The sequence below is a fragment of the Lissotriton helveticus genome, chromosome 5_1, assembly GCF_964261635.1.
Source record: "Lissotriton helveticus chromosome 5_1, aLisHel1.1, whole genome shotgun sequence".
NCBI lineage: Eukaryota > Metazoa > Chordata > Amphibia > Caudata > Salamandridae > Lissotriton > Lissotriton helveticus.
Genome location: NC_136065.1, coordinates 225,319,185 through 225,331,564, shown reverse-complemented (window position 1 = coordinate 225,331,564; position 12,380 = coordinate 225,319,185). Strand labels below are relative to the sequence as shown.

The 12,380-nt window shown below is 34.4% G+C and overlaps 1 protein-coding gene and 1 long non-coding RNA gene across 2 annotated transcripts in view; both read left to right on the top strand.

The window, feature by feature from the left end:
* LOC144753065 (alpha-(1,3)-fucosyltransferase 7-like) overlaps positions 1 to 12,380 on the top strand; it is an 82,839-nt gene that overhangs the window by 46,191 nt on the left and 24,268 nt on the right. The window lies entirely within an intron of this gene.
* LOC144753067 (uncharacterized) lies at positions 952 to 1,287 on the top strand. Its single transcript, XR_013594190.1, has 3 exons — positions 952 to 989; positions 1,078 to 1,137; positions 1,228 to 1,287. It is a non-coding gene; the product is annotated as an uncharacterized LOC144753067 (long non-coding RNA).

Sequence of the window (12,380 nt, the reverse complement as noted above, 5' to 3'; positions counted from 1 at the left end):
TATCGAGTTCTTTTTTGTACACTTTCATGTCTAAAATACCATATTAATCGTCAATACAAGTCATTGCTCTATACAAAAAACATTTTACATATAATACCTGCTACTTTTATAACATTCCTATTTATCTACATTTGCTATACATTCTATTAAATGCGTTCTATCATTTGAAAAATATTCTTTACATTTAACTAACATTTTCATTATTTTTTTTCACTTACACATCTATTTTATTTAATAACTAACCTGCTTTAATGCGGAAATCACCACATACCACCATTCTCACATCAACAAACACACCAATTAACAAAAAAAAAATTCAAACTAGCCTATACAATGCTTCATTTCATCCTACAACCAATCAAATCAAAGCACACAAAATACACATACTATAAAAGGGATACATGCATTCTACCATTTGTTGCTGCTAACTCTATAGAAAGAAGATGCCAACAGTCTGAAGATTTTGTTCCTGAACAAACATCTTTAAAGATCCAGCTCACTAGCTAATTATTCAAGTAAGTTACAGTGCATTATTTAGAAATCTAAACTAGTAGTCTACTATTTTACTTATATCTCCTAACTCTTGCACTTATTTAATTTTTATCTCCTCCTACATTTCTGATAGAAACTACTCCAAATAAATTCCTAATACATGCTCCTATTTCTTCACCTGGAAAATCAGATAGTAAGTATATATTAATGCTCTGTTATACACCAACTGCTGTTTTTAAACACTATTTCACAAGATTCATTCTTTATTTTAAACATTTTATTCACAGATATTCTGAGATTTTCCTATTTCAACACTACAAATGTATAAAACTACACTAATTAAACATGTAAGTATATATGTTTTTGTTAGTAAACACCCAATATTAAAAATGCTATTTTCTAAACAACATATCTTGCATATTACATCTTCCCTACAGATCCAATAAAAATATCCAACATCAACTATACCAAAAGACAAGACTACCCTTGTAAAAAATGTAATACTTGTAATTTGTCTAAAACTTCCGAAAAAAACGAAAACTATGTTCTTAACACCATGTTATTTATTTTATATTTCCTCTACAGATATTCTGAATACATCATACATCTATTCTACCTACAGCAAACAAAACTACTTATTTAGAAGTATGTATACTTTTAAATATTTCCAATTTCCCAACGGTTCCAAATATTATTTATAATATTTTAAATTTATTTATTCTATCTTCTCTACAGATCTGAACTTTACTACCTTGATGTACTCCACCAAATACTACAACTCAACTATTTAAACAAGTAAGTATATGTAATGTTTACATCAAATGTACTACTAAGCAAAATAGAAAACTGCTTTTTACTAGGAAAAACGTTTGTTATGTGTAAACATTAACTTAGCATTTCTATATTTTCATACCAACAGTAAATAAAGAAATACATACAAGAAAATCCTTCAAAATACAGTTCTGCATTTGTGATTACTACTTTTAGTAACTGTAAGTATAAATACATCATTAATTATGTTTGCACCACAAAGTGAAATATATGTTTTTTGATTTTGTTTCTTTCTACTCTTTCCTAGAACAAGTAAAACAAAATGACAGAAGGTGCAGAATTTGTTATGTCACAGAAAAATAAATTACTGTTATGTTATATGGGTTATGTTTATAATCAGGAAAGACAAAGTGGTAGAAAAGTTTTCTGGAAATGTACCAAATATTACTCAAACAAATGTTATGGAAGGGCTACTACTGAGGAAACTAATGTGTTATTTACCAAGGAACACAATCATCCCCCCAATATCACAGAAATTGAAATAAGAGATGCTTTAGAAAGTATAAAAACTGCTAGCACACAAAGTGATAAACCAACAACACAAATCCTTAAAGAAGAACTGTTAAAAGTCCCAGCCCATGCTTCAGGTCAACTACCCTCTATTGACTCCCTTAAACGCACAATTGCATACACTAAAAGACTCACTACCACAACCCAGCCCAACCCTACTACTTTTGAGGAAATTATTATTTCACCAGAAATGTGCATCACACACAATAAAGACAAATTTATCCTTTTTGACAATGAAAGCAGTACAAACAGAATCATAATGTTTGCAACTGCAAGTCATTTAAGAAAAATCCAACAGTGTCCCCAATGGATGATGGATGGAACATTTAAACCATGCCCAAAACCTTTTTATCAACTATATTCCATCCACGGTTTATACCATAACTATAACATCCCTTTCATTTACTCTTTGCTACCTAACACACAGCAAAACACTTATACAGAAATATTAAATGTTCTCAAAAATGAAATCAATAATTATTTTCCACAAAAAATAATTATTGATTTCGAATTAGCTATGATTAATAGCATTTTGAAAACATTTCCCCACACAGCAATCCAGGGTTGCTACTATCATTTCAATCAGAGCATATGGAGACATCTCCAGAAATCAACTTTAAGTATTCTATACTCAACAGATAGCACCTTTGCCTATCAAATTAAAAAATTGATAGCACTGGCCTACGTTCCTGTTACCGATGTAGCGGAACACTATAATTTATTAATTGACAGCACATATTACAAGAGGAATGAAGATAAACTAACCCCATTACTGGACTATTTCGAAGATACTTGGGTGGGAAGGTTGCACAGATCTGGACATCGACGCCAACCCAAATTCCAAATCCCTTGGTGGAATGTCTATCTTAGTACTTTAAACCAAGAGGCTAAAACAAACAACAGCGTAGAAGGGTGGCATAATGCTTTCCAAGCTACCACAAGCAGAGCCAAACCCACATTCCATAACCTACTAGATGCTTTGAAAAAAGAACAAAGCTATCAAGAACTAAGAATGGAACAATCTGTGACCCAAATTGGTCCAAAACTAACTAAACAAACTAAACAAATGTTCCGACTACTGCAAAGTCAAGTCACACTATATCCTACAACTAGAGGATTAGAATACCTGTCAATAATAGCTAAAAGCCTACTATAAAAATGTCTACAAAATATACTAATGTCTTCTTACAATAATGGTAAATATAAAAATCATAAACATTTCTAAACAATTATAAATAAGACATATTTGTTTAAGAAACTTATCAAAATTTGGGACATTATTTCTGAACAAATATGCAATATTTATAATTACATCACACATACACATTACATAAAGATCGACATTTCCCACCCAATAAAAAAGTACTTTAAATACTTACAATTTTTGTAGATGAAAAAGACGTAATGAAGCAAAATACAATCCATACAATCCATTGCAATGTAGGACAATTCCAATATGGGAAACCCTCAAAAACCCGAAAATTATGTAAAAATGAAATAAACGCTCCAGGAAATCCCGAAAACAGTAGTGTGGACACTTTAGTATTTAAAGTGATATACACACAACTTTTAAAAAACGGTCACGCATATCAATGTATCAATCCAATACGAAACACTCCAAAAACCCGAAAAATGTTATAAAAATTTAAAATCCGCTCCTGGCAAACACGAAAAATAGGAGATACATGTCAAAATATAACCATAATAAGTCATACATTAGTTTCTCCGGAAAAAAACACGCTTCCTTCCATGTAGTTTTCATGCGAGGAACCGGAACCTGTAAAAAAACATACATAACGAAACCCACCCACAAATAGCCCATAACATTTGTAAATACACTCACAATTAACATTAACCATGTAAGAAGACATTTCCTAACACTTAAAATAACACTAGAACTAAAACATACACGACGCATCTATAACGACGACATTTCACCTAAACGCTACATAAACAATTCATACATACACACAAAAACACTACACAGTTCGAATATACCCTCAAACATTACCACTCACTTATAAATTGTATGTAAAATTAACCTTACCTCTCTCCACGCGAAGCAACTCCCAACCGCGAGCTTCTCCAGTCCTGAATGAAGCGCAATAACCTTACGCGGTAAAAAAGTAGTCCCCTTAAACCATTTTTGAAAAGGTATCATAGAAAATACAATGTTCTACTAAACAAATATAATACATACACATTGTTATTTTAACAAATTAATACACTAGACTCATTATAATTTAAACTGTTTAAAAAATATAAATATATTTAATATTAATTAATATATAGTAATTATTATGTATTAATAATATTAAAAAATTATGTAACACTTGAAATAATATATGTAAATAATTTCTTATTGTGTACATTTATTGGAATAACTTTGTGTTTGTTTATAAGTAAACATTATAATTGTTTATGGTAATAATTAATAATAATAAATAATATAACTTATTTATTGTTATTAATATAAAAATTATAACCATTTAATATATAAACAATGCCCTGAAATAATGTATTTTTATTTCTCTGAATGTATGTTTTTCAGAAAAGAAGAGATAAATGATTATGTTTAGTAATTAATAATAATAATAATAAATATATTTGTTATTATTTTTATTAATTATTACAAAATGTTTTATAATAATTTCTAAGTATTATAAAAGTATATAATTGCATAAATAATCTTTTGCCAATACCAGATATTATTATTAAACATATTCTTCCCCTATACAGTTATAAAGTTTACAACATAATATATTTATATGTTTCATTTAAAAACAACATTGTCTGAAATATGTACCAAAAAATGTCTTAATTTGTATTTCCATATCTTGAGCAAATATAATAATTGTCATGTTACTTTATAAAAATGTAAATTTAAAAAATAAATATTTAATAATATTAATATATAATATTAACATTATTAAATATAAATGGAAGAAGCTGAAAAAAAACTGGTTTTTTATTTATTTCAATATAAATACTTGTTACTCAAAGTTAGTGATGATAAATATGTTTATTTACAGAAAAAATGTTGTTAAATAATTTTGTGTGATAATTTACAACATGCACATAAATGATAATGTGTTATTCTGCAAATACTACATTTCAAAAAAATGTTATGTTCTTTTTGATTGTGATTGTATTGTAGTACACATAAAAAAATTTAAAAAATGTAATAAAGTTTTGTGAAAACATCCATTTTGCATTTTTTTGTAATATAATAACACGGTAATGTACAATTATATGCAAATGTGCTGGACACTGACCAATTAATATTTACTATTGCTACTCCAGTCAAGCTAATATCATGGAAGGTGCTGTACACTGACCAATAATTATTTATTATTCCTACTCCAGTCAAGCTAATATCAGGGAAGGTGCTGGATAGTGACCAATGATTAATTACTATTCCAACTCCAGTCTAGCTAATATCAGGGAAGGTGCTGGACACAGAACAATTATTAATTACTATTCCTACTCCAGTCAAGCTAATATCAAGGAAGGTGCTGGACACAGACCAATTAATAATTGCTATTCCTACTCCAGTCAAACTATTATCAGGGAAGTTGCTGGACACTGACCAATTATTATTTACTATTCCTACTCCAGTCAAACTAATATCAGGAAAGGTGCTGGACACTGACCATGTATAAATTAGAATTGCTACTTTAGTATAATGTTATTGTATAAAATGTTGTCAAATAATTATATATTTTTTATTAATTTTATTTACATTTATTTTTATTTTATTTTTTGCAGAGTAGTACTAAATTTATTTTTTGCAGAAAAATTTGCAACTTTTTGTCACAAAAATTTATTCACTTATTTTTAATATTTATATGATTTTTTTGCACACTTTATATTCCTAATACTAATATTATGTTGAATGTATGACATAATATCGACAGACCAATTATCTACATACAAAAATATCGACACAAAAATATCTAAATCAAAAATATCGGAGTCATATCTTCATAAAGGTAAGTACAAAAATATAGAAAAAATAATATCGTAGTACAAAAATTTCGAATTAAAAAATATCTTATTTTTAAAAGTATTATTAATAATGTAAAAATAATTGTAAAATACATAAAATTTTACAAATATTAAATAAAAACATTAAAACATATTAAAAAAATTAAAACTAATACATATACATTTAAAATAAATTAAAAACGTAATAATTTAATGTACTTTTTTTTAAAAATTTCATTTCATTGATTTAATATAAAATTATTTTATATTTACCCTGTACGCCTGTACCCCAAAAACCCAATACTGACCCTGAACCCTAAAAATATCCCTGTACCCCAAAAACCCAAAACTGACCCTGAACCCTAAAAATACCCCTTTATCCTAAAACCCAAAACTGACCCTGAACCCTAAAAATACCCCTTTACCCAAAAACTGAAAACTGACCGTGAACCCAAAACATACCCCTTTACCCAAGAACTGAAAACTGACCCTGAACCCTAAAAATACCCCTTTACCCAAAAACTGAAAACTGACCCTGAAGCCAAAAATATACCCCTTTACCCAAGAACTGAAAACTGACCCTGAACCCTAAAAATACCCCTTTACCCAAGAACTGAAAACTGACCCTGAACCCTAAAAATACCCCTTTACCCAAAAACTGAAAACTGACCCAGAACCCAAAAATATACCCCTTTACCCAAGAACTGAAAACTGACCCTGAACCCTAAAAATACCCCTTTACCCAAGAACTTAAAACTGACCCTCAACCCTAAAAAATACCCCTTTACCCAAAAAACCAAAACTGACCCTGAACCCAAAAAATACCCCTTTACCCAAAAACTGAAAACTTACCCTGAACCCTAAAAATACCCCTTTACCCAAAAACTGAAAACTGACCCAGAACCCAAAAATATACCCCTTTACCCAAAAACTGAAAAGTGACGCTGAACCCTAAAAATACCCCTTTACCCAAGAAATTAAAACTGACCCTGACCCCTAAAATATACCCCTTTACCCAAAAACTCAAAACTGACCCTGAACCATAAAAATACCCCTTTACCTAAAGACTGAAAACTGACCCTGAACACTAAAAATACCCCTTTACCCAAAAACCCAAAACTGACCCTGAACCCTAAAAATACCCCTTTACCCAAAAACCCAAAACTGACCCTGAACCCTAAAAATACTCCTTTACCCAAATTTAATTAATATAATTTAATTACCAATTAATTATTAATTAACAATAACAAAGAAGTTAATATATTAGCACATTAGCTGTAATTAATTTAATGTAATAATTAATATTATTTTTTCCCAATTAATTAATTAACAATAACAAAATATTACATAGATAAAAAAATACTCTAATTAATGTAATTAACTAATTAATATTAATTAATTACCAATTAATTACTAATAAAAAATATGTACAAAATTATATTAATTAATTAATTAATATTACTTATTTACCAATTAATTAATAATTAAAAGTATTTACAAACATATATTAATTAATTATTTATTTTAAATTACGCCCCACCCTTATCCCCTATTAACCCAACATCCCGCTCCTAAACATTAACTACAATTTATAACAATAACAAAGAAGTTAATATATTAGCACATTAGCTGTAATTAATTTAATGTAATAATTAATATTATTTTTTCCCAATTAATTATTTAACAATAACAAAATATTATATATATAAAAATTACTCTATTTAATGTAATTAACTAATTAATATTAATTACTTACCAATTAATTACTAATAAAAAAATATGTACAAAATTATATTAATTAATTAACTAATTAATATTAATTATTTACCAATTAATTAATAATTAAAAATATTTACAAACATATATTAATTAATTATTTATTTTAAATTACTCCCCACCCTTATCCCCTATTAACCCAACATCCCGCTCCTAAACATTATCTACAATTTATATTACTATTAATATATATATATTTTTTTTACCTTTTTTCTACATATTATCGATATTTTTTACTTTGACTATTTATCGATATTTTGTCTTGTCGATATTTTTGAGTCGATATTTTTGTACTCGATATTTTTTTATCTTTATTTTATTCGATATTTTTTCCAACTATATTTTTGTTGTCGATATTTTATTATTGTCGATATTTTTAACTCGATATTTTGTCCATTCGATATTGTGGAGTCGATATTATGTCTAGTTACCGGGTTGCGCTTTTATTATACAGCGGCCGAGCTACTGGTTTTGCTAATGTTTGTTTAGTTTTGCATACTTTATGGCAAAAAACATGAAAACACAGGTGCGTCCTTGGAATATCTTTGTTATTTAAAAAATTATTTGAAGATGGCTGACCTGGCATGTGCGTCCATGCACATTCAGCCATCTTTGAATGGTTTTTGTTACGGTTGATGACAAAGAGAAGTGGATTAGAGCTCTACTCGGCCCAGCACTTACTAGGACTGATCCTCGGCAAAGCAGAACAAGTATTGCTCGAGCTAATTGGTTGCACGTTTAATATGAGGCTGCAGAGCTATTGTATTTGCCAATGTTTCTTAGGTTTTAAACACTTTCTGGCAAAAAACATTCAAAGACAGATGGCTGCCTTGGAATGTCTTTGTCATTAAAAAAATAATTTTAAGATGGCTGCCCTGGCGTGTGCGTCCTTGCTCATGCATGTACAGCCATCTTTGAATGGTTTTTGTTACGGTTGGTGACAAAGAAACACCATTCTCAGGGGTGCCAACTGCTGTTGGCTCTGCCAATGCTTGTGCCACAGATGTGCAGGTATTGTCAAAGCCAATATCCACAAGTGTCAGTCAGAGAAGGAAGGAAATAAAAGCAAGGATGGAAGCTGTTGAGCACTGGACAAGCAGCAGAGTCTGGAGTGTGGATAGAGAGTGAAGGAGGAGAGCAGTGGACGGTTGAGGACACTGGTTAGCAGCCTGCACTGTAATACAAAAGAGCAGGGGAAGCCGGCACAGGTAAAAGCGGCGAGACGGTGGGTTGGGGTCAGGTAAGTCAACATATGACAGGATAAGTAAAATTAAATTTAAAAAAAACATTTACCTTGCGCTCGCCGCATCACAGACTTGCCAATGCAGCGAGCGCATGGTGAGTGGTTTTGTTTTTTAAAATTTAATTTTACTTATCCCGTTGTATGTTGACTTTCCTGCCCCCCGCCCCCCTGCTTCACCGCTCTTACCGGTGTCAGCCGCCACTGCAAAAGAGAGGGACGACATGCAAAGAGAGAGACAGTGAAGTAAAATATTCTTTCATATACTGCAATACCAATTCTCAATAGGAGGGAAAAGGACACAGAAAAATAGCCATTAACATTTTATGAGACTTCCAGTAACCTGTGAATTGTTCTAAAATGTGATTGACAACGTCTCCAGTTAACACAGAAACTGCAGAACCACCAGAGCTGCTTACTACTCTGACAGATGTGGGACACTCTTCCTAAGTCTATTAGAGGCTGCAGGTCTCTAATAAGGGGCATAATATCAAAAAACGGCGTTAAAATTATCGCTGCTTTAGCGGCAGGAAACTGCCGCTAAAGCGGCGATAATGGGCTTGATAATATGCCCTTGTGAATTCCCATAGTAGCCCATGTTCTGGCGTGAAAATATGTACGATGGTCTTTAGTTCCCTACTTAAACCATTGGCTTATTTGTTCTGTGTCGTTCGGCTGTTATTATTATTATTGAACTTCTTACCAGAACATGGGCTTCTATGGGAATTCTCAAGGGCATATTATCAAGCCCATTATCGCCGCTTTAGCGGCAGTTTTCTGCCGCTAAAGCGGCGATAATTTTAACGCCGTTCTTGATAATATGATACAGAAAAGGGGGTGGTGATGAACAGAGTGTCTGAATTAAGCAGACCACTCTTACCCAGTCCAAAGATCAGGGCTTGATCCATCACCGTTATTTATCTCACTGCCCCATCCCAGCTCAGAACCTGGCTATATGCAAATTAGTCTGTCCCTGGCCCAGTGCATCATGGGAACAGGGCAGACCAAACTACGAAGCCAATTCTTCACCAGAAAGGAGACAAGCTACCGGGGACCGGTTTCTGGCATTTCAGCCTCTTCGGCCCGGCTTGCTTGAATCCTGATGGAGCAGTGAGAAAGGGACTCATGTCTGAGTATACCCTGCCACACCTATAGTGGCCAAAAACGATACAGAAAAGGGGGTGGTGATGAACAGAGTGTCTGAATTAAGCAGACCACTCTTACCCAGTCCAAAGATCAGGGCTTGATCCATCACCGTTATTTATCTCACTGCCCCATCCCAGCTCAGAACCTGCTTAATTCAGAGACTCTGTCCCTCACCACCCCCTTTTTGTAAATATTTTTGTCCACCCTAAGCGTGGAAGGGTATTCTCAGATGTGAGACCCTTGCTCATTGCACCATCAGGATTCAAGCAAACCGGGCCGAAGACGGCTGTAATGCCAGAAACCGGTCCCCGGGAGCTTGTTTCCTTCCCAGTGTAAGAATTGGCTTCTGTAGTTTGGTTTGTCCTGTTCCCATCATGCACTGGGACAGGAACAGACTAATTTGCATACAGCCGGGTTCTGAAACTGGGATGGTGCAGTGAGCTAAAAAACGGTGTTGGATCTAGCCCTGATCTTTTGACTGGGTGAGAGCTTTCTGCTTAATTCAGAGACTCTGTCCCTCACCACCCCCTTTTTGTAAATATTTTTGTCCACCCTAAGCGTGGAAGGGTATTCTCAGATGTGAGACCCTTGCTCATTGCACCATCAGGATTCAAGCAAACCGGGCCGAAGACAGCTGTAATGCCAGAAACCGGTCCCCGGGAGCTTGTTTCCTTCCCAGTGTAAGAATTGGCTTCTGTAGTTTGGTTTGTCCTGTTCCCATCATGCACTGGGACAGGAACAGACTAATTTGCATACAGCCGGGTTCTGAAACTGGGATGGTGCAGTGAGCTAAAAAACGGTGTTGGATCTAGCCCTGATCTTTTGACTGGGTGAGAGCTTTCTGCTTAATTCAGAGACTCTGTCCCTCACCACCCCCTTTTTGTAAATATTTTTGTCCACCCTAAGCGTGGAAGGGTATTCTCAGATGTGAGACCCTTGCTCATTGCACCATCAGGATTCAAGCAAACCGGGCCGAAGACGGCTGTAATGCCAGAAACCGGTCCCCGGGAGCTTGTTTCCTTCCCAGTGTAAGAATTGGCTTCTGTAGTTTGGTTTGTCCTGTTCCCATCATGCACTGGGACAGGAACAGACTAATTTGCATACAGCCGGGTTCTGAAACTGGGATGGTGCAGTGAGCTAAAAAACGGTGTTGGATCTAGCCCTGATCTTTTGACTGGGTGAGAGCTTTCTGCTTAATTCAGAGACTCTGTCCCTCACCACCCCCTTTTTGTAAATATTTTTGTCCACCCTAAGCGTGGAAGGGTATTCTCAGATGTGAGACCCTTGCTCATTGCACCATCAGGATTCAAGCAAACCGGGCCGAAGACGGCTGTAATGCCAGAAACCGGTCCCCGGGAGCTTGTTTCCTTCCCAGTGTAAGAATTGGCTTCTGTAGTTTGGTTTGTCCTGTTCCCATCATGCACTGGGACAGGAACAGACTAATTTGCATACAGCCGGGTTCTGAAACTGGGATGGTGCAGTGAGCTAAAAAACGGTGTTGGATCTAGCCCTGATCTTTTGACTGGGTGAGAGCTTTCTGCTTAATTCAGAGACTCTGTCCCTCACCACCCCCTTTTTGTAAATATTTTTGTCCACCCTAAGCGTGGAAGGGTATTCTCAGATGTGAGACCCTTGCTCATTGCACCATCAGGATTCAAGCAAACCGGGCCGAAGACGGCTGTAATGCCAGAAACCGGTCCCCGGGAGCTTGTTTCCTTCCCAGTGTAAGAATTGGCTTCTGTAGTTTGGTTTGTCCTGTTCCCATCATGCACTGGGACAGGAAAAGACTAATTTGCATACAGCCGGGTTCTGAAACTGGGATGGTGCAGTGAGCTAAAAAACGGTGTTGGATCTAGCCCTGATCTTTTGACTGGGTGAGAGCTTTCTGCTTAATTCAGAGACTCTGTCCCTCACCACCCCCTTTTTGTAAATATGTTCTTGATAATATGCCCCTCGTCTCCTTCCGTAAGAAGTTAAAAACGTAGCTATTTTAGGTCAAGTTCCTAGGCTACTGACTTCTGTCCTCTTAGTAATGGGAAACCTTACAGATAGCTATCCACCATTTAAGAACTTCGATAATAATAATAACAGCCGAACGACACAGAAGAAATAACCCAATGGTTTAAGTAGGGAACTAAAGACCATCGTACATATGTTGGTAACTGTTAGAACTGGCTATTTCTGGTAGGCTAAAGCTGACGCCAAAGCCAGGCAGAAACCACCGTTCCAGTCAGGGCAAGGGAGTCACACGCCAAGATAACCCCTGCTCACCCCCTTGGTAGCTTGGCACGAGCAGTAAGGCTAAACTCGGAGGCAATGTGTAAAGCATTTGCGCCAGCACACAACAGCAACAACATCCTAGGCACACCACAAAAGGAACTCCACACAAGGTTATATA